This window comes from Mirounga angustirostris, unplaced genomic scaffold (genome assembly GCF_029215605.1).
Source record: "Mirounga angustirostris isolate CCGP_5_RB_7025 unplaced genomic scaffold, mMirAng1.0.hap1 SCAF_4, whole genome shotgun sequence".
In the NCBI taxonomy this organism is placed as follows: domain Eukaryota; kingdom Metazoa; phylum Chordata; class Mammalia; order Carnivora; family Phocidae; genus Mirounga; species Mirounga angustirostris.
In genome coordinates, this window is record NW_026991712.1 from 141,123,536 (window position 1) to 141,148,869 (window position 25,334).

Sequence of the window (25,334 nt, forward strand, 5' to 3'; positions counted from 1 at the left end):
TGTTTCCTCATCTATATAAGGGGGATAATAGTACTGGCCCTGAGGGTTTGTTGTGAGGATTAATTGAGTCTGAATATTTAAGCCCCTAGACCAGGGCTCAGTACATGTTGGCTGATACAATTTTGAGATTGACATAAATATGGCAATGTTACAGTTATGGATTCATCTAGTCATTGTCCATTCAAGAGCTGTTGACTGAAGAGCCATTATGTGCCTGGAACTTTACCAGGCCTGGATATACAGGTCAGTAGGGGAGACAATAGGTGATGCTATAAACTAATTATGAAGACCAATGGTATATATTTAGGGCAATGTCCCCACTAGACTATTAGCTCCACGAGGACATGGATTTTTTTGCTTGTTGTTTTTAACTGCTGCCGTTTTTTCAGCAATTAGAGCGGTGCCTGACACATGGTAAATATTTGTTGTTAGATAAATATGCCAGCCACTATTCTAAATAGATTTACATGCAACAAAGCACTTAATTTCCCAACAGCCCTAGGAGGTAAAATCTCTTCATATCCCTATTCTAACAATGAGATCGGTGAACCCCAAAGTCACTCGGCTAGTAAGAGGTAAAGCTGGAATCTGAACCACAAGCAGCCTAATACCCATGGTCCCTGCTCTTAACCACTTTGTGCTACAAAAGAGAGAGTGCATTAAAGACCTGCAGATATTCCAGTGGCCCCCATATGGGGCACAACTGATGTACAGACAAGGTCCACCATGTGTCACCATGTTTGGATCTGAGCTACCATCATGGGAGGAGATCCTGACATGATCCCACTCTGGATTGTCTGCCTTCTAGAAACCATCCAGAGAGAACATTCTCAGGACCATCTTTTTGTATACACCTCCTTTCCAAAGCCCTCCAATCCATAAAATAATTTATTCACCATGTGCCAGCACTGTGTGAGGAGGTATGGGGAAGATGGAAGAATGAGGTCAAGTTTGTGCTTTCAAATTCCATAGACTTCATCTGAGAACAATTTCTGCACATGGGAAGATCACTAAAGACACAGGTATTTGTGATGAGCTGTAGGAGCTCTGAGGTGGAAGGGCTACTGCCCTCTAGGTGGTAGGTAAGGTCTGAGATGGAGCTTGTGTTAAAAATAAGACAACAGACCTGAAATGAAGTCACTTATGCTAAGCCCCATGTCATCAAACCAAGACTTAACTTAATTACAGTTTCAGCTCTCCTAGAAATGGAATCTTAAATCAGTCAATCAGGAAGCACCTGATCAGCACTAGTTAGGTAATCTGCCTGATAAACCCCTGTCAGCCCTTAAAGAAAGTAGCCTTGTCATAACCAATCTGTCTTTTTTTTTTTGCCAATATTTCCTTGTTCCTGCTGCCTTCTGCCTATAAAAGTCTTTCATGCTGCCTGACTCATGAATCGTTGAATAAAGCCAAGAAGATCTTTAAAGTTTACTCAGTTGAATTTTGTTTTTTAACACTTGGAATCACAAATCTCCCGAAGTGCCATGAACTGTATGAAGCCCCCTCTCCAAAACTCAATCAAGCCCACTCTTCTTTTGGCCATTGGTTTCTACTGCTCAAAGGGCCCTCTATCATTTCTGGGCAATTTGGCTTCTTGCAAGTTCTTTCTTACCAGCTGGAATCTGCCTTCTATTGGTAGGTTTTGGTTAAGACTAAGAATTGGAAGAGTGGATAGGAACCTCCAAGGAGGAGACAGCTTGAGGAGTGGACAGCATGCGGTACCTGGCAGGGAATACTTCTTGAATGAGAAGTGGGTTTTCCGGATGGTAGTAAATGTGAGCTAACGTCTCTGCTTAGCCGTGTGCCTTTGAAAAAGAACTACTATGGAAGTTTTCCCTTCTTATTACACACACTAATTTCTCCACCAAAATAACAAGTCCTGAAGGCTGAAATCTGCTGGAAACTGTATGGTCTGTGACCATTTTCTGTGTGTAGGTTCATTTGGAGTTTTCCCTGTGTTGTGGGGAGGGCCGGGTAACTCTGCCTCTCCTGATTCCTCGTGATTCCCTGAACAAAGACTAGAGCTATGTTTGCTCCTTTATATGTTTGTGAAGCCCCTCATGTTCCTGGCCCCTGGTTGTGCTCCCTTGGGTGAAGGACTCACTGAGATGTCTTCTTCCCTCATAAACCCTGGGAAGGCCCAGCTGAGCTGAGAACAAGCTGCTGAGTGGCTTGTTTTGGTTCGTGGGGCCGACCCACCCATCATCGGGCCCCATGATTGATGCAGGGCCTGTGCTCTGGGTTATGTGAACTCGGGCTGTTTTCAAGGGAAAATTTTGGTCATAAGGCAAAGCCTAGCCAGATTTGAGATAAGTGTGAAAAACACATTGCAAAAGGAAACAGACTTGAAGTTTCCTGACAAGGGAAACATTTAACCCTATGTTTAAGGAGTGTGAGAGACACTCACACAGAAACCATGCGCCTCTGTGTGTGCACATGTCCCCACTGGAGAGCATGACTGAGTGTGTGTGACAGGAAGTGTGTGTGTGAGAGGGTGTGAGTGTGTGGTGTGGCTGTGTACATGTTTGGGGGGTTGGGGAGAGAGAGAGAGAGAGAGAGAGAGAGAGAGAGAGAAACGAACGTGCCTCAGGGAAGGCAGGGATATTAATCATGCTAAAAGCAATCTGGCCCCACGGGAATTTATAAGGATCCAACTAAAATCAATGGGAAGTTTTATGAGACAATTTTCTTCTTGCTGGCTCTGGGGATTGTTTGAATTCTCATTGAGCTTAGGGCTTAGGGCGGATGCTGGCTCACAGTTCCCCCTATTCTCACACCTGTGCATGAGACAATACACATTTTCCACGTTAGCAGCTCTGGGCTGACTCATCTCAAAGGGCTGCCATGGAGGCACCCTGGCCTCCCAAATGCCTGGCTCTCTAGCTCAGGACTGCAGCATCTGCTAGAGGTCAGGAGATGTGTGAGGAGGAGAGTGGCAAGAGGGGTAGGTGATTGGTGCACTTGGTGGTGTCCTGAGAGTGGGAGAGGCCAGCAAGAAACACACAGGCCTGGAGGCCTCAAAGACCACCAGCGGTTTCTCACTGGTTTCAGAAGGTAGACCAGATACCTTGGCAGCTGGTTCTCATTTACCTTTCCCATCCCAACATCCTTCACTCTCGTCAAAGCCATGCTATGTGCCCCATCCAGACCAGGCTGTGCTTTCATTATTCTGTGCCATGCTGCCCTCAGCTGGGAAGGCCAACCTCTGCCCATTTCTCAGCCTGATGCGGGTCTTCTGATTTAAAACAGGATTTATTGGGGTGCCTGGGTGGCTCAGTCGTGAAGCGTCTGCCTTCGGCTCAGGTCATGATTCCAGGGTCCTGGGATCGAGTCCCGCATTGGGCTCCCTGCTTCTTGGGAGCCTGCTTCTCCCTCTCCCACTCCCCCTGCTTGTGTTCCCCTCTCTCGCTGTGTCTTAAAAAAACAAAAAAACAGGATTTATTATGAGCTAGTTCACATTTCATTCAGAGAACAGAAATTGTTTACCAGAAACTCATGCCCATCACCCAGCTTGATGAGAGATGCGGACATTAGCTAAAGTCCTTATCCTTTCCCCTCCAGAGGTAAGCTCCATGGTGAAGTCAGATGTAATCGTTCCCAATGTGCTTTTAATCCACATATAATACATAACATTGTTTATGTGATTTTATATTTTGCATCATTGTATGGATCTGCCCATGTCCTTCGGGGAGCTATTTAGCAATACCTAGTAGTTTTATTCACAATTGTCCCTGATAGGGAAAGATCTCACATGTGCCCAAAGCATGGACAGGGATAGTCAATCGAAAAATGCACAAGTAGTAATGGCTTAATTGTCCCTTAGGAGGCAAATAAAAATGTGCTGTGGTTCAAAAAAACCCCCCAAAACCCAAAAACCCAAAATACTAGATCGTAGTTAAAACAAACAAAATCTAGATGCATTATAAACAAAGTGTTAGGTTAAAAAAAGACAAGTTGCAAAATTGTCTGCTCGTTTTTCATGGCTGGGTTAAAAATGCGATCCTTCTCTTTAATGAAGCATTCTCTGACAAATCCCATCTAAATGAAATTAATTGTTCTTTTTTTTCCCCATAAAACTTTCTTTCTAACTTTTTTTGGTTTAAGGATTACTTGTTGTCCTCCACTCTCCATTACATGTGCATTGTGAATTTCTTAAATGCAGAAATCAAATTCTAGCCGTCTTTGTATTCCCGATGTCCCAGCCTGACAGCTTATTTATCGTTGGTGCTCAGTCAAAAGTGGTGCAGAGAGACAAGTGCACATGTATGAGTTTCTGGATACCCACACATATTTCATGACCTTCTCATGTCATGGGCTATTTATTATCTCTGTGGTTCTAATGAGGAAACTGACTGCAGTACATTACGTCAAGTGCCTTGCCATTGGCCATTGAGGGCAGTGACTGACAAGATTCCAGGTGCCCCGTCTCTTATGTCATCTCTCTTGCACTGAACTGCTTTGCATTAGACTTCAAGAAAGTGGGATAATTTAAAATTTATGTCATTTGCCTGATGTGTTTGGAAGAGTTGGTTGAAGGCTTCCTTGGAACCAGGAGAGCAATACACAAAGACCCCTAGAGATAGGGTGAGAAAACAGCCCAGAGAGGGAGAGCGATTTCATTTCAACTCAGCATCATTGAATAAACAGAATTGCATCTTTTTATTTTGGGGAAGTGATTTTCTTTAAAGTAACCTCAACACCCAGCATGTGGCTCAAACTCATGACCCTGGGATCAGGAGTTGTGTGCTCTATAGACTGAGCCAGCCAGGCGCCCCTGCATAAATAGAATTGAATATGCCTTATGTGCCAAGCAATTGTGTGAGCTCAGCCAGGTAGAGCAAATGGAGAAGTCACTGGGGAAGACCCTAGCAGAGCATGGACACAGAGTAGGTTTCAGTATTGGTCAATTCTGTTTCTTTAAGGGCAGAGTCAGGACTAGACCCCAGATCTCCCAATTCTAAGGTCAGCATCCTTTCAAGCGTGTCAGGGTCATGTAGACGTGCAACCAGGAAAATGAATCTGTAGGGAGATCATGCCTGAAATGCTCTTTCTGGTAAAAAATGATACCACGCTTTTTCGACAGCTCTTTCACGCTGTCATCCAGCCCCTGTCTCATTTTATGCTCACATGGCCATTACTCTCTATTAGCATACTAATAAATGTTTATGAGATTATACTGTATAAACTATAAACTTTTACATATTATTAATTAACCTCATACATTGGATTGGGAGCTCTTGAACATTTACTGACTTGTAAAACAGGAGAGTGGCATAGAGGGAACCCTGTCTACAAAACTGGTCTTATCTGCCCTATCTAGAGGCAGACGTGCATTTCATTTGTGTATCTCTGAAGTACAAGCCACAGGCAGCACTGTTTTTCTTTTTTAAGCAGCAGACCCGGTCTAACCCCTTGGGTAAGTTTTCTAACCTCTCAAAGGCCCAGTTCTTTTGTTTGCAGAATGGGCATAGTAACAGTACCTATCTACAAGATGCTTGGCACATGGCAGGTACCCAGTAAACATAAACAGAAATTGGACCAAAGCAGAACCAATGAGTGGACATGGCAGGGAGTCAGAATTCTTTTTGCTAATGACAGAAAGATCAATGCCAGGTATTTCTAAGAGTGGATGGTCTATACTCCGAGTGGTGAGTAGTACGTTCTCACTGAAGCTGGGTGAAGGGATGTCTGCCTGGTGTGGGAGGGTACACTACATAAGGTTTCTTTTATTCCTACCATCCAAGGATTCTATGATTTCTGGATTTTTCAAGGCCAGAAAAAGGGCAAACGGGGAGTGATAGGTAACTCAGGAGTCTTAGATTCTCGTTTTGACTTAGTTGCTGACTAGTTTTACAATTTAGATTCAGGACACGTAAATGCAGTCTGTGTTCTTTTATCTGTAAAATCACTGCACGAATTCAGTGTGACAATTAAAAGATAGTATAACTATGAAAGCACTTTTAATAATATAAGGTGGCTCTTTAACAATTAAGTCGCTTCCACCATCTTTGATATGGAGAATTGAACATCCCTGCATTCAGTCTCAAAGACATCATAAGAAAAGCCCAGACCTGGGATTCAGAGCCAGTCCAAACTCTGTCACTAATAAGTTCTCCGACTTCGGTTGAGCATTCCTGTCCCTTGCATCCCAAGTAACTGATCGTGATGTAAAATGAGGTTAATGAATCTGCTATGTCAACATCATTGGAGTGTCCGGAGAATCAGATAAGGAAATAGTTGTGGTTTAGTGCTTTGAACAGAAAAGGGCCATGCATGTGCAGGGTACACACAGAACACCTTACCTTATTTCAAATCTGCTATGTTCTCATTTTCTACTCCACCTGGTTATGAGCCCTTTAAGCACACAGCTGTCTTTTAGATCTTTATATTTGCCCATTGCCTAGTAAAGTGAATTCATTTATTCAGTACACATTTGTGAAACACCTTCCGTGGGTCAGGCATAGTGGTTAAGTGTTAGAGATGAAAAAGATATGGCCTCTGTCTTCAAGGAGCTTGCTTTCTAATAGAGGAGTGAACAACACACATATCCAGGAATAAAGTTAAAGGAAACTGATTCTGAGACTTAGCCTTCAAGGAGGCATTCTGTTTGTCTACGTTGCCACCTCCAGGGCAGGAAAATCTCCGTCCCCTCTTTGCTCTCCTGTGGACAAAGAAATGAGGGCGGCTGCCTTCTAAGTTGTTGATGGTCACCTTTCTTGATGGCCAGGCAATTATTAGTTTTGTGTGTTTCCCTGCCCTTGGACACGTTCTGATGGGATACATAACAGCAACTCACTCTTGGGGTCTGCTCACAAGGTGGCTGCATGCAAAAAATTGATAAAATGATTTAAAGCTTATAGAAATGGGTAAGTTCCCAGGGGCTAGAAGGTACTTTCCAACGAGGAAGAGGATGCCTCTTAAAATACAATTACTATTGATTATGGTCAGATTCTTTAATCTGATTCCTGCCCATTAGGCCCTCTCTTGTTGCTAGAAGCGCTCTCTTGCCCTCTGCCTCATGTTACCTCTGGAAGTGCCTCTCAAATGAGTCCTGTGGAATCCTGGTGATCCCTGAATAGCTTGTAGGTGTTATGAGAGCATTCGGAGGACTACTTGAAAGCTTGGCCATAAATAACCATTTTACGATCATGACATAAGTGGAAGGAAGGGCCACATCTCTCAAGTGCTCCATCTCAGAATGATGGCAACCACAGCAAGGTCAGTTAATCTCTACACAGCTACTTAGCAACCAGAGGCTTTGAGTGGTGCCTGACTATGAAGTGTGTGTAAGGGACACTTGGAGCTTGCACGCCGCATATCTTCCCTTTACTTTGCTGATAGACCCCACTTTTGCTTTAGGAGAACTGTCCCTCACATTCTCATCCTGTACATTTGGGTGACCTAGGGGTACAGCACTTGATGTAGAGATAAGTCAATATATCAGTTCCATTTTCTAGTCGTAGGGATGGACATATGATGCAGTTTGGTCCAATGAGAGAGTTCCAGGCTTCTGAAGAACCTACCAGAAGAGACAGGGTTGGGTGGTATGCTGTGTGTCTGAAGTTGCTAGTGGTCTAGAAGGAGACTACAATGGGAACCTGAGGATGGAGCCCTTGCAGGAGGGATGAAGCCTAAGATTCGGACCCTCGTGACATCGTCACCCCGAGTCAAGCTGTGTCTGAAGCCTGATCTGCTCACGTTCTTTTCCTAGCTTGAGCCCGTTTAGGTTGGCTTTTCTGTCATTTGCATCCAAAATATTCCTAATGCAGTACAGTGTGTGATGATTTATGGCATTTTTGCAATGTATTTTTTAATACTATATTAAATTATTTTATTTAATTTTTATGCAAGGTTAGAAGACAAGCTTTACAATCTTGTTTTATCAATAGGGAAGCTGAGTCACAGAGACAACAAGTGACTCACCCGAAGGAATAAGCTAGTAAGTGATTGGAATAGGCCAAGAACATAGGGCTGGCTTCTAATCACAGAGATGGCAAAGACACATTGTTCCCCAAGCCAGATACTGATGGAAAGCAAATATAAAAGAATGCAAAGGAAACTATAGGTAAGGCTGATTATACAATACATGATTTGCTGGGAAATTTCATCCAAAAATACATGATTCCGGCGCGCCTGGGTGGCTCAGTTGTTAAGCGTCTGCCTTCGGCTCACGTCATGACCCCAGGGTCCTGGGATTGAGCCCCGCATCGGGCTCCCTGCTCTGCGGGAAGCCTGCTTCTCCCTCTCCCACTCCCCCTGCTTGTGTTCCCTCTCTTGCTGTGTCTCTCTCTGTCAAATAAATAAATAAAATCTTTAAAAAAACAAAACCCCAAAAAACCAAAAAACAAAAATACATGATTCCATCCAAAATTCAAAGACTCTCAACCATTTTTTCCTATGGCCGTTGCTTTGGTCTACTAGGCCCTCATCCTTTCTCACCAAGCTTACGCCAATACTTTTCTAGGTGGTCTTTCTGCCTCCAGATTCAACCCCTTACTGTCCATCCTCCACCTGATGATGGATCGTTTTTCCCAATGCAAATCACATCACAGTATTGCTTGCTTACAGCCCTCCAGTAGCTCTCATAGCTCTTAAGATAAAGTACAATTCAGTTTTGCATGTGAGATATTTTATAATTTGGGGGCACCTGGGTCGAGCCCCGCATCAGACTCCATGCTCAGTGGGGAGTCTGCTTGAGATTCTCTCTCTCCTCCCTCTGAATCTCCCCCACCCCTGCTCTCTCTTTCTCAAATAAGTACATCTAAAAAAAAAAAAAGATATTTCATAATTTGACTCCCGTGTCTCTCTTTCACTTTGCCTACCCCATTCCTGTAGTCATGATGAGGGGCCCATAGTTCTTTGAATGCTGATTCATTGCTCTGATTCCGTGTCTGCTATTCTTGCTGCGTGTAACCTGCATCCTTTTTGCCTGGCAAACCTACCCCTTCTTATCCTTGAGATCACCTTCACCCTCCAGATGTTTCCCTGGGGGAGCCTTCTGTGACCCATCAGACTGCTTTGGGTGTTTCTTCTCTGTGCCCCTGCTGTGCTCTGGATGTATCTCTCTCATCTTATACTGTACAGTAACTGTGTATTCACTGTCCCCCTTAGATTGTGGGAAACAATTGTGCCACATTCAACTTACATCAAGGGGCCTAGCACACTGCTTGGAACACGACAGTCAATAAATGTTTGTTGTGTGGATATCAAGCAGGAAAGAACCAAGGGAGGAAATACGAGAGAGGAGATCAATTAAGTTCTCTTTTGTGTGACACTTTCCTTTAACATTTCATGCACTCATGGTATACATTTTCTTTTATTAAATTCAGATAGTATGTTCTTCATGGCTTTAACATTTGAATCAATTATTGTGTTTTATTTTTGTCGTATGAGTTTTTTTAAAGAAAAATGTCATGGTGTTTCAAATGAAATAAGCAATGTTTATTTTTCTGTGATCTCAAAATGGGACGCATTGTGTAAGGAGGTGGGGCAGGGGGTGGTGGGGGTTTTGTGCAGAGTGAGAGAGAAAGTAGGCATTAGGAAGCTGAGACCAGGGGCTCTCCTGGTCCCCTTGCTTACTGAAGCCTTTGGCAGGATGAAAATGATTTATGCTAGGGATCTCAGAGCCACTAACTTCGGTCTCCATGGACAGAAATGTTTCCTTCCCAAACATTTCAAGTTTGGGGTCTTGTGCTTACTGAGTCTGACAGTTGGTAAAGAATCTTATCTCCATGGACCTTGTCTTAAGTTTGCCCCTGGAAACTTCCAGAGGGGGATGGCATTTGTTCCTCGTGTTTATGCATCTCCTTCTAATTATGTTGCTTACCTGCTGTTTCCTGTGAGTATTAAGTGTGCAACGTGCTGTGCAGGAATTTTCCACGGCAGGTCTCTTATTCTGAGACTGAGACTTAATCATTTACTCCCACCTATTCATAGAAAGTTTAGCCTCCCTCTCTGATTTGAGAAATGTATGCCTTAGAAGAGACAATTTATACTGGCCCAAAGGTGTAAAAGGAGATTTGGCAGATTGGTATTTTTTTTTTAAGTAGGCTCCATGCCCCGTGTGGAGCTCAACATGGGGCTCAAACTCACAAACTTGAGATCAAAACCTGAGCTGAGATCAAGAATCGGATGCGTAACTGGCTGAGCTGCCCAGGCACCCCAGCAGATTGATTTCTGATTGGGATACCTCAACTAACCATCCATATATCCATTCATCCATATATCCATCCATCCATATATCCATCCACTCTTCCTTCCTTCTTCCTTCCTTCCTTCCTCCCTCCCTCCCTTCCTTCCTTCCATCTATCCATCCATCTTTCCATCCTTCCATAACCATTTTCTGAAATCCTATGCTGTTCCATGTACTACTATAGGAGCAGTAGGAGAGCTACCTAAACCAGAGTGGGGATGGGTGGGAAGTAGGGGCAGGGAAGTCTTCCTGGAGGAGTAGTTGCCAAAGATGAATGGTAATGAGCTAGTTAGTTCGGTTGGTGGATGGGGTATGGGGCTGGCAGATGGAGCAATGTGGGTGAGTTGCTCAGAGACAGGAGTGAGCATGATGAGTTTCAGGAAATGCAAGCAGGAAGAACAAATATTTACTGGGCACTTTTCTTGTGTCCCATCTATACTGGGACCTCTTGGAGTGGACTTTACTGTACAAGTACCACAGCAGAGGCCTCGTGCTGCGATATTTGCTAAGTATTCCATGGGACATTTAATAAATAAGTTAGATGTGGATGGCAGAGGCAGTGGAGAAGCATGAACGAGAAAGAATAAATTTTATTTATTGTCTACTATGTGCCAGCAGGGTTACATTCAAATCCTCTGTGATGTTCCATGTACTGCTATAAAAACAAACCCTATGAGAGATAAAGATAAAGGAATGAAGTCTTTGAGAGGAAAAACAAATATACATTGCCAGCTTTGGGGGCTAAAAATATCCAGTATCTTTCCACTATACCCTTCTGTCTATCACCAGGAAAGAGCTTCTGAGGATTAGGATTTTACTTCTTTTCCCCTACAGCATTGGAAGCAGAGCCTAATCATGCAAGCTGTGACTATAGGGAGACCCTTCTGAAAGAAGGACCTCTAGAAAGGGAGACTGGATAGAAAGAGGATGTCAGGGAGTCATGTCAGGTTGGTGCTTTGTGCCAACCAACCATCTTTCAAGACCCATCTTAAATCCTCTCTCCTCTGATAAGACTTCCCTGATGACTCCGGACACACCCTCTTTTCTGTCTCAGAACTTAATGTCTGTACATTATATTTAGCAACTAATCATGTCTGGCCTTGTCACAGCTCCTCTACTCTGGTCTTATTATTCATCTTGGTGTGTGTATGTTTTTTCTCCCAATTAGATTATGAGCACCTGGAGGGCAGAGACATTGCCATAAACATTTTATTTTATTTATTTTTTTAAAAGATTTTATTTATGGGCGCCTGGGTGGCTCAGATGGTTAAGCGTCTGCCTTCGGCTCAGGTCATGATCCCAGGGTCCTGGGATTGAGTCCCGCATCGGGCTCCCTGCTCCTTGGGAGCCTGCCTCTCCCTCTGCTTCTCTTTCTCTCTCTCTCTCTGTCTCTGAAGAATAAATAAATAAAATCTTTAAAAAAAAAGATTTTATTTATTTATTTGACACAGAGAGACAGTGAGAGAGGGAACACAAGCAAGGGGGGTGGGAGAAGGAGAAGCAGGCTTCCCGCTGAGCGGGGAGCCTGATGGCGCCCCGCCATAAACATATTTTAAATCCTTCCTTCCTTTCCAGTATTTGGCAGAGTGCTGAAGAGCAAAGTCTCAACAAATATTTCTTTAGGTTTATATAAAAGGCCACTTCAGGGGCACCTGGGTGGCTCAGTCAGTTAAGCATCTGCCTTCGGCTCAGGTCATGATCCCAGGATCCTGGGATTGGGTCCTGCATTGGGCTCCCTGCTCAGCAAGAGCCTGCTTCTCCCTCTGCCCCTCTCCCTGCTTGTGCTTTCTCTCTCTCTCAAATAAATACATAAATACAGTCTTAAAAAAAAAAAGCCACCGCAAGAATTTCTGAACCAAAAATATGATAGGTCCACTTGGTTTGAGGACCAGGTCTTTTATATTTATTACCTATGGTAGAATTAAAAAGTGACACAGTAACTTTAAGCAACTCCCATCAAGACGCAGAGTCTGTTTCCTCACTCCTTGAATCTGGACCGGCCTTGTGATTTGTTTTGACTGGTTGAATGTGGTGTGGATGCTGCCTTTAAGGGCTGTACTGAGATTTTAGCAAGAGTTACCTGGATGGGGAACACATTTAGGAGGCACATCTCTCAGCAGGAACTAGCCTATCTGATGGGAGGGGGACAAAGGAGGGTTTGTTGGCAGAAGCCAGGAAAGGTTTAGACCATGGAGTGCTGCCCAGAGCAGGCTGAAGGAACAGGAAGGCAGAATCTGAGGGCTCTTGCGTCCCTGGGTTCAGGCTGAAACAACTAACCTGGGAGTCTTGAAAGGGGCAAATGGTAACAACAACGACTCCTCAGTTCATGGAGCGTCTCTTACATGCCAGAGTCTGTGTGAGGTCTCTCACCCTCACAACTGGCCTACGCGAGACGGCAGCGATTAGAGAGGTCACATAGCCTGGCGCTGAAACTCAGATGTGTCCAACGCTAAAGGGAAAGAGCAACTAAAATAAATGCCTCCTTCATCATATTGTCTTGTCTGTAACATCATGTTCTGCCTGACTTCCATCAAACTGCGTGTCATTGCTAGCAGAACGCCTTGAATATTTTGGAACACAGCCATCTAGAGCAGCGAACCCATGACTTGCGCCATATTGGACACAAAGGAGTGGTTCCTCCAGTTTGATAAGATCAAAGGCCCCTCTGCAGCATGCTTTTATGATAACGTTGTCTGGCTTAGCAAGATTTCTCCAAACAGGGCTCCTTTGGAGGCAACCGTCCCTTCTGCTTTTGCCCTAAGGTGAGAATGAGCCTCCAGCAGAGGCCTTCAGAGGCCCTCAGGAGGTGGTTTCATCAAGCCTAAACTAATTATGCTCTTTTCTTTTATCTAACAGTTTATGCACCGTGTACACACACATCTCGTCGACTTGAAGTAGCTCAAGCATTCTGTGGGATTCACGGGGCAGCGTGTCTGAGTCCCATTTTATAAACAGAGAAAACGCAGACTCCAAAAGAAGTGACCTGAAGTGCTCCAGGTCACAGAGGTGAGCTGTGGTGGAGCTGGGACTGAACCCGGTCTGTCTGGCCCCCAGCGCATGTTCTTGAGCTGCTCAGGTAAATCACCTGGGTGGACACGCGAGCACATAGTGTGTGTGAGGCACAAGGAGTGCGGGGACGTGTGGGCTGGGCTCCTGTGCCCAGTGAGGGCGCACACCTCTGTGGCCCTGGCTGGGTGCCAGACTTCACGTGACAACCTCTTCTTAGAGTAACTTATTTAATTCGTATACTAACTCTGTGAGGGACTATGCTTATTAGCTTCGTTTTATGCTCGGGGAGATGGAGGCACAAAAGTCGTTAAATAGAGCTGGGCCTCGAGCCCAGGCAGGCCGGGCCAGAGACCTCCTCCTGGGTCACTACACCAGCCTGCCTCTCCACCAGGGAGGCTCCCCGGAGAGAAGAGACCTGCCAACTGACAAGGACAACTATCACTCTGCCTCAGCACAGCTGACCCTTACTGTTTGGATTCAAATACTTACCCCAGCACTCAGAACTGTCTGACCTTGGACAAGCTACTTTTTTATTTTTTGTGCTTCGGTATTTTATCTGTGAAATGAAGATTGTGATCTTACCTACCTCATAGCTAGAGAGTTGTGGAAGTTAAATGGTGTGTGTGTAGGTGTGTGTGTGTGTGTGTGTGTGGCTTGGAACACATCCTGGACCCGTGGCTAGTATGATTTGAGTGTTATGTTATCATCAGCATTATGAGGGGGCCATGACATGGACTAATTTCCAGACGCATAGCACAGATAAGTGTTAACCAGTTCTCAGAGTTTCTTTTCAGTGGGAATGGTCAAGCCCAGATTCCTTGGAAATGTGAGAAGATGTCAACTTGATAGAATCACAGAATTGGAGGTTTAGCATTTAGGCAATCCAACGGCTGTATCTTGGAAAAAATGAGGTGACCTCTCCATGGGATTCCAGTTAGTTGGGGACAGGGCTTTGACTAGAACCCAGGCCTCCTTACTTCTAGATCTGTTCACTCTACTGTTGTGTCTCCACACAATGCCCATCGGAACTGTTCTAGGCTAGCTGAATTAGACACTGTTGTTCCCCAGTCCATGCTAGTCCTGCTTCTCTGGCACCAAGGCAGTCTGAATTCATGTACTGCCTTTTCTCTGTTATCCACGGGGAGAGAGCAACTGAGCAATAAACTTAACAATGATGGAGAAAACCTTCCATAGGAATGAGGGACTTGATAATCCATAAATAGTCTCTGGATAAAAGCAACTAATGATTATTGAGCACCTACTATGTCAGGTCCTAACTAAATTTCCCTGTTAATCTCCACAGGAAACTTATGAATTCAGTTCTTTATCTTCCTTTATACAGATAAAAAACCAAATAAACCCTAAATGCTTAGTTTTGTGATATCTTACTTTCAGTAGCTTTCTCCAGGTCTCACAGTAAGAAAATGATTGAATCAGGATCTAACAATGGTCTCAGACCCCAAAGCCAATATTCTAACCCTGGGACAGAAATTTGGTTGCATCCTGTCTGAGGCTAAGTAGTACCTGTCTGGACCACTAGTGAGGAGAATTGAGAGGAAAGGTCTTGAATCTGTTGGCAAGAACACAGTGGCCTGTTAGCAATGTCTGCCATGGGGGAGAGAATGAGGATTGGCAGCACTACAAGGGCATTTCTGGCCTGGCTAACCCCAGCCTGTACTACCTCTCTGGAGATCAAGAGTCAAGATTGAGGCTGTCAGTGAGAGGATTCAGTTCTTTTAGAGAGGGGTAATAGCATCTTGGCTTGCTTTATTCTTCTACCCATGCATCCATCCATCCGTCATCCGTCCATCCATTCCATCTATCCATCCATCCACCCACCCACCCACCTACCCATCCATCCATCCATCCATCCCTCCATCCCTCCATTCAACAAACTTTTATTGAAAGTATGCTCTGTGTAAGACACCATGGTTGGTGGTATGACTAAGGAGATACATGTCTCCTGGTTTTGTAGAGTTTAGTGAAGCCTTCTCGAAGGCTCCTGTTGGCATAGTGTTAGGAAGGCGAGTAATGAGGAAACGGTTCACGCAGAGACAGGGTATTTGGGGAGACCATGCAAAGAGAATCGCTGGTTTGCTCCCTCACTCCTGCTTCCATGGCTGCAGCTGAGTGCCCAGCTGGTCACTGGCACAGTCTGCCTCTTTGTGTGAAAACCAGTGGAATCACATATGTGCCGCTCCCAGATGCGTTCTCGGCACCAGCATTTTCCAAGCGGGAGGTTCTGTCATGGTATTGCCTGCCAAATCTTGTCCAGAGGACTGAGGCCACTTGGCCGGTTGAACCAGGCTCTGCGCCTATGCAGAGAACTGTCTCACTACAGAGAAGATCGGGCTGGGGTGGTAGGGAAGGGGAAGAGCGTGTGTGTGCACGCACGCGCGCGTGCGCCTGTGTGTGTGTGTGTGTGTGTGTTTAAGCTAGATTGAAGCCCTTTCTCGCTGCACTCTGTACTGAAGATATTTCACTGGGCGGGAGACAAAGAGGCTTTGTGTGCTCTTCAAAGTGCTCTCTGCTGACTGTGATATATATACATCCAAGCAAAACCCAGCCCAAAGCCATGACATTGTCCCAAGTTCAAACCCAAATGCAATTTGCAGTGGTTAGGAATGACAAAGGATGGGTGGCAGGACCCAGAAGAAAATCCCATTCCATCCCCAATGGACCTTACACAGATGTGAGGGCAATGATTTGATCTTCAGGTGAGCTCTTCAGGAAAATATGATCGGATTCTTCATATCTGCGCATACGGAAAAATGGGTAGTCTACATTTTGTCTCTCTGGCAAAGATTAGGTCCACTTTCAATTTTCTTTGAAGATTATTGTTGCTTCCCTATGTAGAATATGTGACAGGGTGAGGGCCAGGGAAGCAGCCCGTCAGATGCTTTTCTTTCTTTCTCAAGCCTCACCTACCCTTAAGAGCAACCTGCACTTTGTCAGCCCCAGAAGAATGCCTGGCATTCAAGCTAGTGTTTTAGATATAATTGAATTGCTGGGGTGCGTTAAACATTGCAGGGTTTTAAGCTGAGAAATAATTTAATGATGTGGCCTTTAGGATTGTTAATTAGCACTGTCTGTATGAACATGTAACAATAACACCACCTACCGTAAAAGCGAATGTTCTACACTCCAGAACACTCATTTCTTTAGGGTTTCCCCGCAGAGAAGCAGCCATTAACCCTTTTTTTGACAAACCCTTTTAGACATGCTCTTTAGGGCCACGAATTCATCCTGATTCCTTCTCTACATTTACCCATGAGGCAAGCTGGCAGACAGGGAAGCATGGAGAACTGTGGGCTCAGCCCTCCATGGTGGCACTGAGTCTGAGAGGAGGGGATGGTCTTTCCCTGAGACCCTCCTGAGACACTGTCCCTCCAGCGCCCAGAAAGAGATTCAGGCGGGGAAGTGAGGAAGTTGGAACCCTCGTGCACGGGCGGTGGGAATGCGAAGTGGTGCAGTTGCTATGGAAAACGGTATGGAGGTGCCTCAAAAAGTTAAAAACAGAACTATCATATGATTCAGTAATTCTATTTCTGGATATTTATCCAGAAAAATCGCAATCAGGATCTCGAAGAGATATTTACACTCCCGTGCTTACCACAGCATTATTCGCAAGAGCCAAGATGTGAAAACAACCAGTGTCCGTCGATGGATGAGGTGGATAAAGCAAACGGTATATACATGCCATGGGATAGTATTCAGCCTTAAAAAAGAAGGACGTTCTGCAGTATGTGATAACATGGAGGAACCTTGAGGACAGACATTAAGCTAAGTGAAAAAAAGCCAGTCACAGAAAGATAAATACTGCATGCTCCCACTTACATGAGGTATCTAAAAGAGCCAAATATATGGGGTCAAAGAGTGCCTTTGCCAGGGCCTGGGGGAAGCAGGGTGAAAAGAGGCTTACTAATCAGAGGGCATTAAGTTTCAGTTAATGAAGTGGGAAAGTTCTAGAAATCTGTATGACATCGTACCCATAGTCAATAATACTGTATTTTACACTTAAACATTTGTTAAGAGCATAGATCTCATATTAAGTGTTCTCACCATGAGTAAAAAAAAAAAAGCCATGACATCAGGTCATTGGAGGAGAGGTGGTTGGCTCACTCCCTGCCTGCCCTGCTGCAGGAGGTGGTCAGCGGCTGATTTCCCCACGGGGTGCGGATGGGTCAGGGTGAGCCCTGAGTGTGGAGGAGGCCCACACATGCGGCATGCCCCCACTTTCTTTGGCTTATTCAAAGTGGAGGCTGATGATAATGCAGGAATCAGGCTTCCCCATGCTTTCCTCCATTTCCACTGTAAGGGCCAATTTCTCTTTCAGTTATCCATCCTTCTCTTAAGGCACAGTGTCTTTTATTTTTATTTTTTTCCCTGAAGACACTTCTCTTTTCTGGTGAGACAAAAGCAGCAGTGTTCAGGTCTTTGAACACTAGACCATGTCTTATCCTCTATTCAGCCAAACCTTCCCATGGCCAAGGTCTAGGCCCCGAAAGCTCCAGGGAAAATTCCACCTTGGCAACCTCAGGTCCCCACATCTCCCTCTCTGACCTCCCCTCCTCCCAGCTCTCTGACTTCTTTTCTCTCCTGGCCTTATCTGGCCTCTAGTCCAGAGATGGTGAACACCTGGCATGGGGGCCCATGGGGAATGTTCCTGACCGATCATGCACTCTTTCCTATTGAGCACAGAGGTAACTTTGGAATCCTTCTCTGCACAGGATTCTATCAATTGGAGCTAACAACTGAGATGGAAGCCATCTACCATTCCTACTCCAGTGACTTGACCATATTCTTTCAGCCCACCTGGCTGAACCCTGTGGTTGATCATTTGAGGTCTTCCCAACAGCCCTGTTCCCTTGCATATGCACACGGGGTGTCTGTCCAGTGAGGTGTTCCCACTGCTCTTATGCCCAGACAACTAAGTGCTGTTGGAGTATTTTTGCATTACTATGTGGAATTTATGCCACGTTTATGGTTTCTACTTCAGGGCTGCCTTTGGCTTGTTCTTTAATAATATCTTCTTACATTCTCGAAGCAGGTTTCCAGTATGTAACCTGCCATTTCAGTCTCCCTAGACCACTCTACCTCCACCCCTCATCTGTTAACCTCCCTTCCCGTTTCATGGGGAACAGAAGCAGCGACTCCCTTGGCCTCCTCCCTCGGCCTCCTCCCTCAGCCTCCTCCCTGCCTCCCACACACACCCTGAACTCCTCTGCATCTCCTGCTTGTAATGACTCTGCCTGGAGCATATTGGCCCTCCCTCTTCTTTCTCCTGAGATGTTCACTTCTCTTTCACACCCAGCGACAGCTCACCTACTAGCTAAAACCTTCCTTTGCTAACTGTCTCTCACCACAAGCCGACTTGGAAGTTCCCTCCTCGGTTTTCCCACTGCATCTTCTCCCTTCCTGGATTAAGGTGTTTATCCCGGTGAATTGGCAGATCTCTCCTTTCTAGTCTGATTTTCATCCTAGAGCCGAACAATGTTTGGAATGTGGCAAGAATTCAAGTTCTATTTGTTGAGTAAATGAATGAATGAATTGGGAAATTGAGGCCAAGAATAGATTTTGTCCATCTCCCAGAGTTAATCATCCCCTCATCCTTCCTGTTAAAGTTCTTTATCTGAACTTCTCTTTTTCAGTGCTGTTTATCATTTTCTAGCATTGGCTTTAGTTATATCTATATACACATCTTATCATCCCTCCCACCCTGGGGGCCCGTTGAGGCAGCTATCCAGATCTAAGTCAACTTAAGTATCTCCCAAAACGTATACATAGTTTATCACACATGTCCTTTTATTAATGTTTGTCGAATGAATAAGTGTCTTTATATTGCTTTACTCAGAACAAGAGATCAATATAGGTTTGTTGAATCAAACTGAATTTACCCCTTTGTCCCCAAACTGTCAAAATATCTAAAAAGACGAGAAACCAAACTGGATTATAAAGTCTCTGAGGGTGGGGATGGTGTGCCTATCTTGTTTTTATATTATTCTTAGCAGAATGATGGACAAGTGATAGGTACTAAATTAATGTTTGTTGATTGATTAAGTGATGAACATCTTTTCTCCTACCCTTAGGAAGAAAGCAAAACCATTGCCGAGAGTAACTCCATTGTCATTTTTTATGAAGTTCCCCAGAGCCCACAGCATTTTTTCTCTGAATACGATTAACCAGCCCAAAGTCAGGAGGGGCCATTGTCATAGCCCTTTACTCCCTTCCCGTGTTTGACAAACAAAATTCCTTTTGATTTAGGCTAGATATATATTTTTTTAATCCTGAGGCTCTGAGGCAGTGTTTGGGTTTCTGGAGCCACTCGCTCAGAATGACAGACATGCTCTCCTTCCTGCTTAAACACTTTCCTTAATAGATGGAGTCTGGTGCCCTTACACGCAAATGCGCTCCCACACGGGGGCGGGGTGGGGGGGTGGTGGCCATATTTCAGCTGCTGCGATGGAGTGGACAGTGCTCTGTCAGATCAATTATGTACAAGGCCCATCTTCTCTCGGGTTCACTCGATTTCTTTTTTCTCCTGACGATTCACCTTGTGCCCAACCTTCTGTCTCCCGGAGTCAGACCTGGAGACAAGCACATGTCACCGGCTGGCTTCCCTCCTGAGAACATGACACAGAAGAACACTTCCCTGTCAAATTCTTCACTATCCTTTGGATGAATTTTCCCTGATTTCTAGAATGGGCACTTCAACCTGTTGGGGGTAGGCAGACCTTCCTCATATTTTCGCTTTCACACTGTGAGGAATAGCACCACTCCGAAATTGCTTTCAAATACGTGAGGTGGCACGTCACGGTGACCTTGGGTCTCTCCTAGTTCACATCGTTTTCTCTTTCTTCTGAACTAACTGCCACGTTGACTACAGTGGTCAGGACAAACCATCACTGGGCCTGGTTTAGAAAAGCAAGGAATTCTCTGCCAGTGGGTTTTTTTAAGATTTTATTTATTTATTTGAGAGAGAGAGAGAGCTTGAGCAAGGGGGGAGGGGCAGAGGGAGAGGGAGAAGCAGGCTCCCCGCCCAGCAAGGAGCCCGATGCGGGGCTCGATCCCAGGACCCTGGGATCATGACCTGAGCCGAAGGCAGACGCTTAACGACTGAGCCACCCAGGCGCCCCATCTGTTGTCTTTTCATAAAAGTGTAAGGTGCCCTGGGAGGTCGGCTCTCCCTCAAAACAGCTTTAGGATGTGTCCACTTCTTTACGTCTCCTGCTCGCACCGACTCCAGGCCACTCTAGTGCTGCAGCCGGACTCCTGCAGTGGGCTCCCATTCGTCTCGAGACCCAGCCAGACAGCAGCCCAAATTATGTTTCTAAAATGCAAATCATTTTAAACGCTTAAAACGCTTTTGTATCTTTCCTTTTCTTTCTTACTTAAAGTCCAGTTCCTCACAGTATCCTGCCAGGCCCAGGAGACCTGCTACCCCTCCTTTCATACCCCATCTTGAGCTAGTCCTCCCTGTATATTGTGTATATTCAGTATATTCTGAGCACAGTGGACTCCTCTTCTGTGGGTGCCCTGGGGCCCTTCCTGCCTCATGTCTCTGCACTCGCCATTTTGCCCGCCGAGAATCTTTTCAGCTAGACTCTGGCATGGTTACAACCTTCTTGTCCTTGAAGCCTCAGCTTACAAGCAAGTTTCTCAGGTGACACCTCCCTGACCCACTGGAAGGTCAATCCATCCACCATGCCCTGTTTTATTTTCTTGATCGTACGCATGCCTATCAGGACTTTTCTGGTTTATCTTATTTGTCCCTCGTTTATGATGAGCTGCCCCCAAAAGAATGTTATTCGTATGATCATCACTGTATCCCTTGGGTTTAGAAAGACGCTTGAGATGAAGTAGGAGCTCAATAAATATTTTTCGAATATTCAAAGGAATGGATGCACTCCCTGAGTCTTTTCTATGTCTACTTAGCTTGCCCAGCTATACTTTTCATTTATCCTTTTCTTCAAGAAGCGTCTAGGATGTAGTTGATTAGAGCCTGGGATCTGGAATCTGATAATGTTGTGTTCAAGGTCTCACTTTGCCACATGTTACGTGAGTAACTCTCGCCAAGCCTCCGTTAATGCATCCCTAAAAGGGGGATAATAATCGTAGGGCGACCTCCTAAGCTGGTGACAAAGACCAAATGGCACAGTATTTTATTGGTATCTGACATACAGTAATTGCTCCATTGAAATTAAAATTTGGTCAGGTTATGCAGGGTAGAGTGGATTCTACTCAAAACCTTGAAAGGAAAAATAGATGCCCTCCAAGTCCTGTTTCTAAGAGAAATATTTCAAGTACCTAGAGACCTGGGTTCTAATCATAGCCCCAGCCCTTAAGAGTCACTTCATGGGTTTTAGTTTCCTCCCTTCTAACGTGGAGAAAATAATTCCTCTCTTGTAGGGTTGAGGTGAGGATGGGAGATAGTGTCTACAGAACGCCAAGCTGGTGGCTGGTTTGGGGCTGCAGAAGCAGCAGCGTCCCGGGTGGCTGGGTTTGTGTGGAGAGGAAGAGGAGAAGAGAAGCAGACAATCTGGCAATCTGTGGAGCGTCTTTTCTAGCCCTTCTGATAAGCATGAGCCCAGAGGCTGTCTCACTTGACTTCCTCTTACTCACTTTCCTGTCTGGCTGGCAGTCACCAGGCTGGAAGCCATGCCGAGGCCCCTCACTGGTGGGTCAGCAGGTTTTATTTCCCCTTAGTCCTCTCTAATGAAAAGCACTTGCATCCACTAAATCTTTCCTTTGCTCTTATTAAAGCACTTGATGTTAGTTATTGAGGTCTGTTCCGAGCTAGGTGAGAATCAATAAGGTGACCCACTTAATCACTTCAGCAATCGCCGAGCTCTTTTCTTAGCTTGCACTCGGGCGGCGGCCTACAGAGCCCTTGTCACCCACGGAGCAGCAATGGAGGCTTCCCCCTTCCTTTCCTCCCTCCCTGATGACCTCAGGGAGTCCCCAGGCCTCTGCGCCAGCTCTGCTCTCTGCTTGGCTCTATCTGGCAGGATAATGACCGGCTCTACACTTCTGGAAAATACTCCTTGACGTTAAGGGCTGTGGACAGTCAATATCTGATTACAGATGGCCCCGCTTCGCCACCGTGTCTCTGTCCGCTCTGTGCAACCGCGTTGAGTGCGGGTTACCCTGTCCCTGCAGAGGAACGCCTTTCCGCATCTCAAGATTCAAACTCCACCTTTGCTGGGAAGCCTTCCATCCCTCGGAAAGACTCAGTCAGCTGCCCCCTGTCATGTTTTGAACACAGGTCTGCTCCAAGACATGTTGCACCATATCCGGATTCTGCTCTGTTCATCCCAGCCTGTCTGTGGTCCTCTTAGGGCAGAACCTGTGTCTTAGACATCTCTGTGTCGGGACCCACCCGAATGCCTGGCACACAGTAAGAACACAGCTGTGTTTGTTGGAAGGAAGGAAGGGAGGGAGGGAGGAAGGAAAGAAGGAAGGAATTAATTACTTTATATAGTCCTGGAAATGAGCATAGGTTCACGTCCTGGCACTGCCAATATGTGTAGGGTGACCTTAGGCAAGATATATAATCTATTTCAGCCTCCATTTCCTTATCTGTCAATGAAGTAGATAATCCCTCAAATTCCTTCCAGCTGAAACATTTTGTAATCTTATGCCTCTAAGCCTAGGTTCTCAACTCTTTCATACCCAAAGCCACTTTACATAACAAGCTCCCCTAGTATGACCTACCCCGGACCAATTAGAAAAAAAACTAATGCTTTGACTGTAATACACAAGGAAAGTAATTTATGATAACATCATATGTGTTCCTTTAGGTAACAGCATGGCTAGGACCCCACTAGAAGACAAAACTGAGGGATCAGATGCTTGTACATACTTCCATGAGACCCGCTGAATGGTGTGTTGCCATTATTGATGAAACTGTTTTTATTTTATTTATTTATTTAATTAATTTATTAAAAAAAATTTTTTTAAAGATTTTATTTATTTATTTGACAGAGAGAGAATGAGAGAGCACATGAGAGGGGGGGAGGGTCAGAGGGAGAAGCAGACTCCCTGCCGAGCAGGGAGCCCGATGCGGGACTCGATGCCGGGACTCCAGGATCATGACCTGAGCCGAAGGCAGTCGCTTAACCAACTGAGCCACCCAGGCGCCCTCATATTCAAAATCTTTTTTTTTTTTTTAAAGATTTTATTTATTTATTTGACAGAGAGAGAATGAGAGAGAGCACATGAGAGGGGGGAGGGGCAGAGGGAGAAGCAGACTCCCTGCCGAGCAGGGAGCCTGATGCGGGACTCGATGCCGGGACTCCAGGATCATGACCTGAGCTGAAGGCAGTTGCTTAACCAACTGAGCTACCCAGGCGCCCCTAAAGATTTTATTTATTTGACAGAGAAGCACAAACAGAGTGAGAGAGAGGGAGAAGCAGGCTCCCCGCTGAGCAGGGAGCCCGATGTGGGGCTCGATCCCAGGACCCGGGGATCATGACCTGGGCCAAAGGCAGCTGCTTAACCGACTGAGCCACCCAGGCGTCCCTGATGAAACTGTTTTTAATGATAAAGTTTCAAACAAGCAGCACTCAGTGTTTCCAGAATTGTCAAAGCAGTCCCATACTGGAAAATCCAGGATGTGTAAAACAAATAATAAACTCAGATAATTGTAAACAGGCTTTTCACCGTGTGACTATCACGTGTGATGTTCAAAAGTTCTCTGGGAAACAGGAAGATTCTTTGTAGTGCAGGCGTGCCCCCAACATTGAGCATCTCTGGAGTCTTGGGCCCATGCCTGCTACGTACCAGCTGGGCCTCCACTTGTTGTGCCAACCAAGAACCTCCACACTCACCAGTGTCCAAAATGCTGTCTAGCGGATGGTACCATTCCCACTGAGAACCAGTACCCTAAGCTTTGAAACATGATGTGAAAGGTTGGCTTGTCAGGCGTGGGGTCTGTGTAGTGACACAGGGCCCCCCCCGTTCTTAGAAGGGCTTTGTGCTTGGTTTAAGACTGCTGTCATTGCCTTGAAATCCCTAATGAGTTGTGAGCAAGGGGCCCTGCATTTTCATTTTGTACCAGGCCCTGCAAATTATAGAGCCAGCCCTGGCTAGGTATCCTGATAGGATTCTTGCATTCCTCAGTATCTGAAAGATGTTTGGCGTTTGAATGATGGTCTTGCTTTGCCTTCAAGGGTTTTCTTATAATTCGATAAGTTATCTCTATTTTTATTTATTGACTGATGAACAGTTCTCTCATTCATGAAACCAATACAAACTGAACTTCTGTGACAGTCCAGGTAGACTCTGGAGTCGGAAGACCTGAATTCTAATCCTGAAAGACCTCAGAGACCCTTGAGCTCTCTTTCTTGAACCCAGTGTTATTAATAATAACTATCTTTACTGCACAGAATAACTGTAAAGGCAAAAATATACAGTACATTTGGAAGTAAATAGTTACTATGATAAAAACGTCAATTGTTAATTTTGTTCTTGTGCCACTCTCCATCTCTGGAGTGAAATTTCCACCTTTTTTTCCAGTTAGATGTCATGGAACATGACACTCTTGATGGGGCACCAAATATTAACTTTCCTATGAAAATCAGGAAATAATAGAATAATTGGATTCAGCAAAATCTATCAATTTGAGCTTCACTAATTTGGAATTTATGATAATTTTATAAAAGAATTTCACCAAAAAAGGGACACCTGGGTAGCCCAGTCAGTTAAGCATCTGCCTTCGGTTCAGGTCATGATCCCAGGGTCCTGGGATCGAGCCCCGCATTGGGCTCCCTGCTCAGTGGGGAGCCTGCTTCTCCCTCTGCCTGCCACTCCACCCTGCTCATGCTCTCGCTCTCTCTACCTGTCTCTCTCTTTCAAATGAATAAATAAAAAATCTTAAAAAAAAAGAATTTCACCAAAAAATATGATAAATTCAGTTTATCAGAGGATTGTGGATGTTTTGGGCTGAAAGGGACCTCAAAAAATTATCCAGTGCTTCAATCTGCTGTAACATCCTTACTGATTATTCATAGAGCCAGCTTTGGATAACGCCCATGATGTGCTCTGTGGAAGCATGTGCTTCCTATGCTAAGAACATGTTAAAAAGCAATTTACCAGGCTTCACATGCTAATTACAAATTAGTCTCATCTACTC

The 25,334-nt window shown here is 45.1% G+C and overlaps 1 long non-coding RNA gene across 1 annotated transcript in view; it reads left to right on the forward strand.

The window, feature by feature from the left end:
- LOC123859550 (uncharacterized) overlaps nt 1–25,334 on the forward strand; it is a 162,116-nt gene that overhangs the window by 65,414 nt on the left and 71,368 nt on the right. The window contains exon 7 of the long non-coding RNA XR_010410924.1: nt 13,049–13,198. This is a non-coding gene — a long non-coding RNA (uncharacterized LOC123859550). The remainder of the gene's footprint in view (nt 1–13,048; nt 13,199–25,334) is intronic.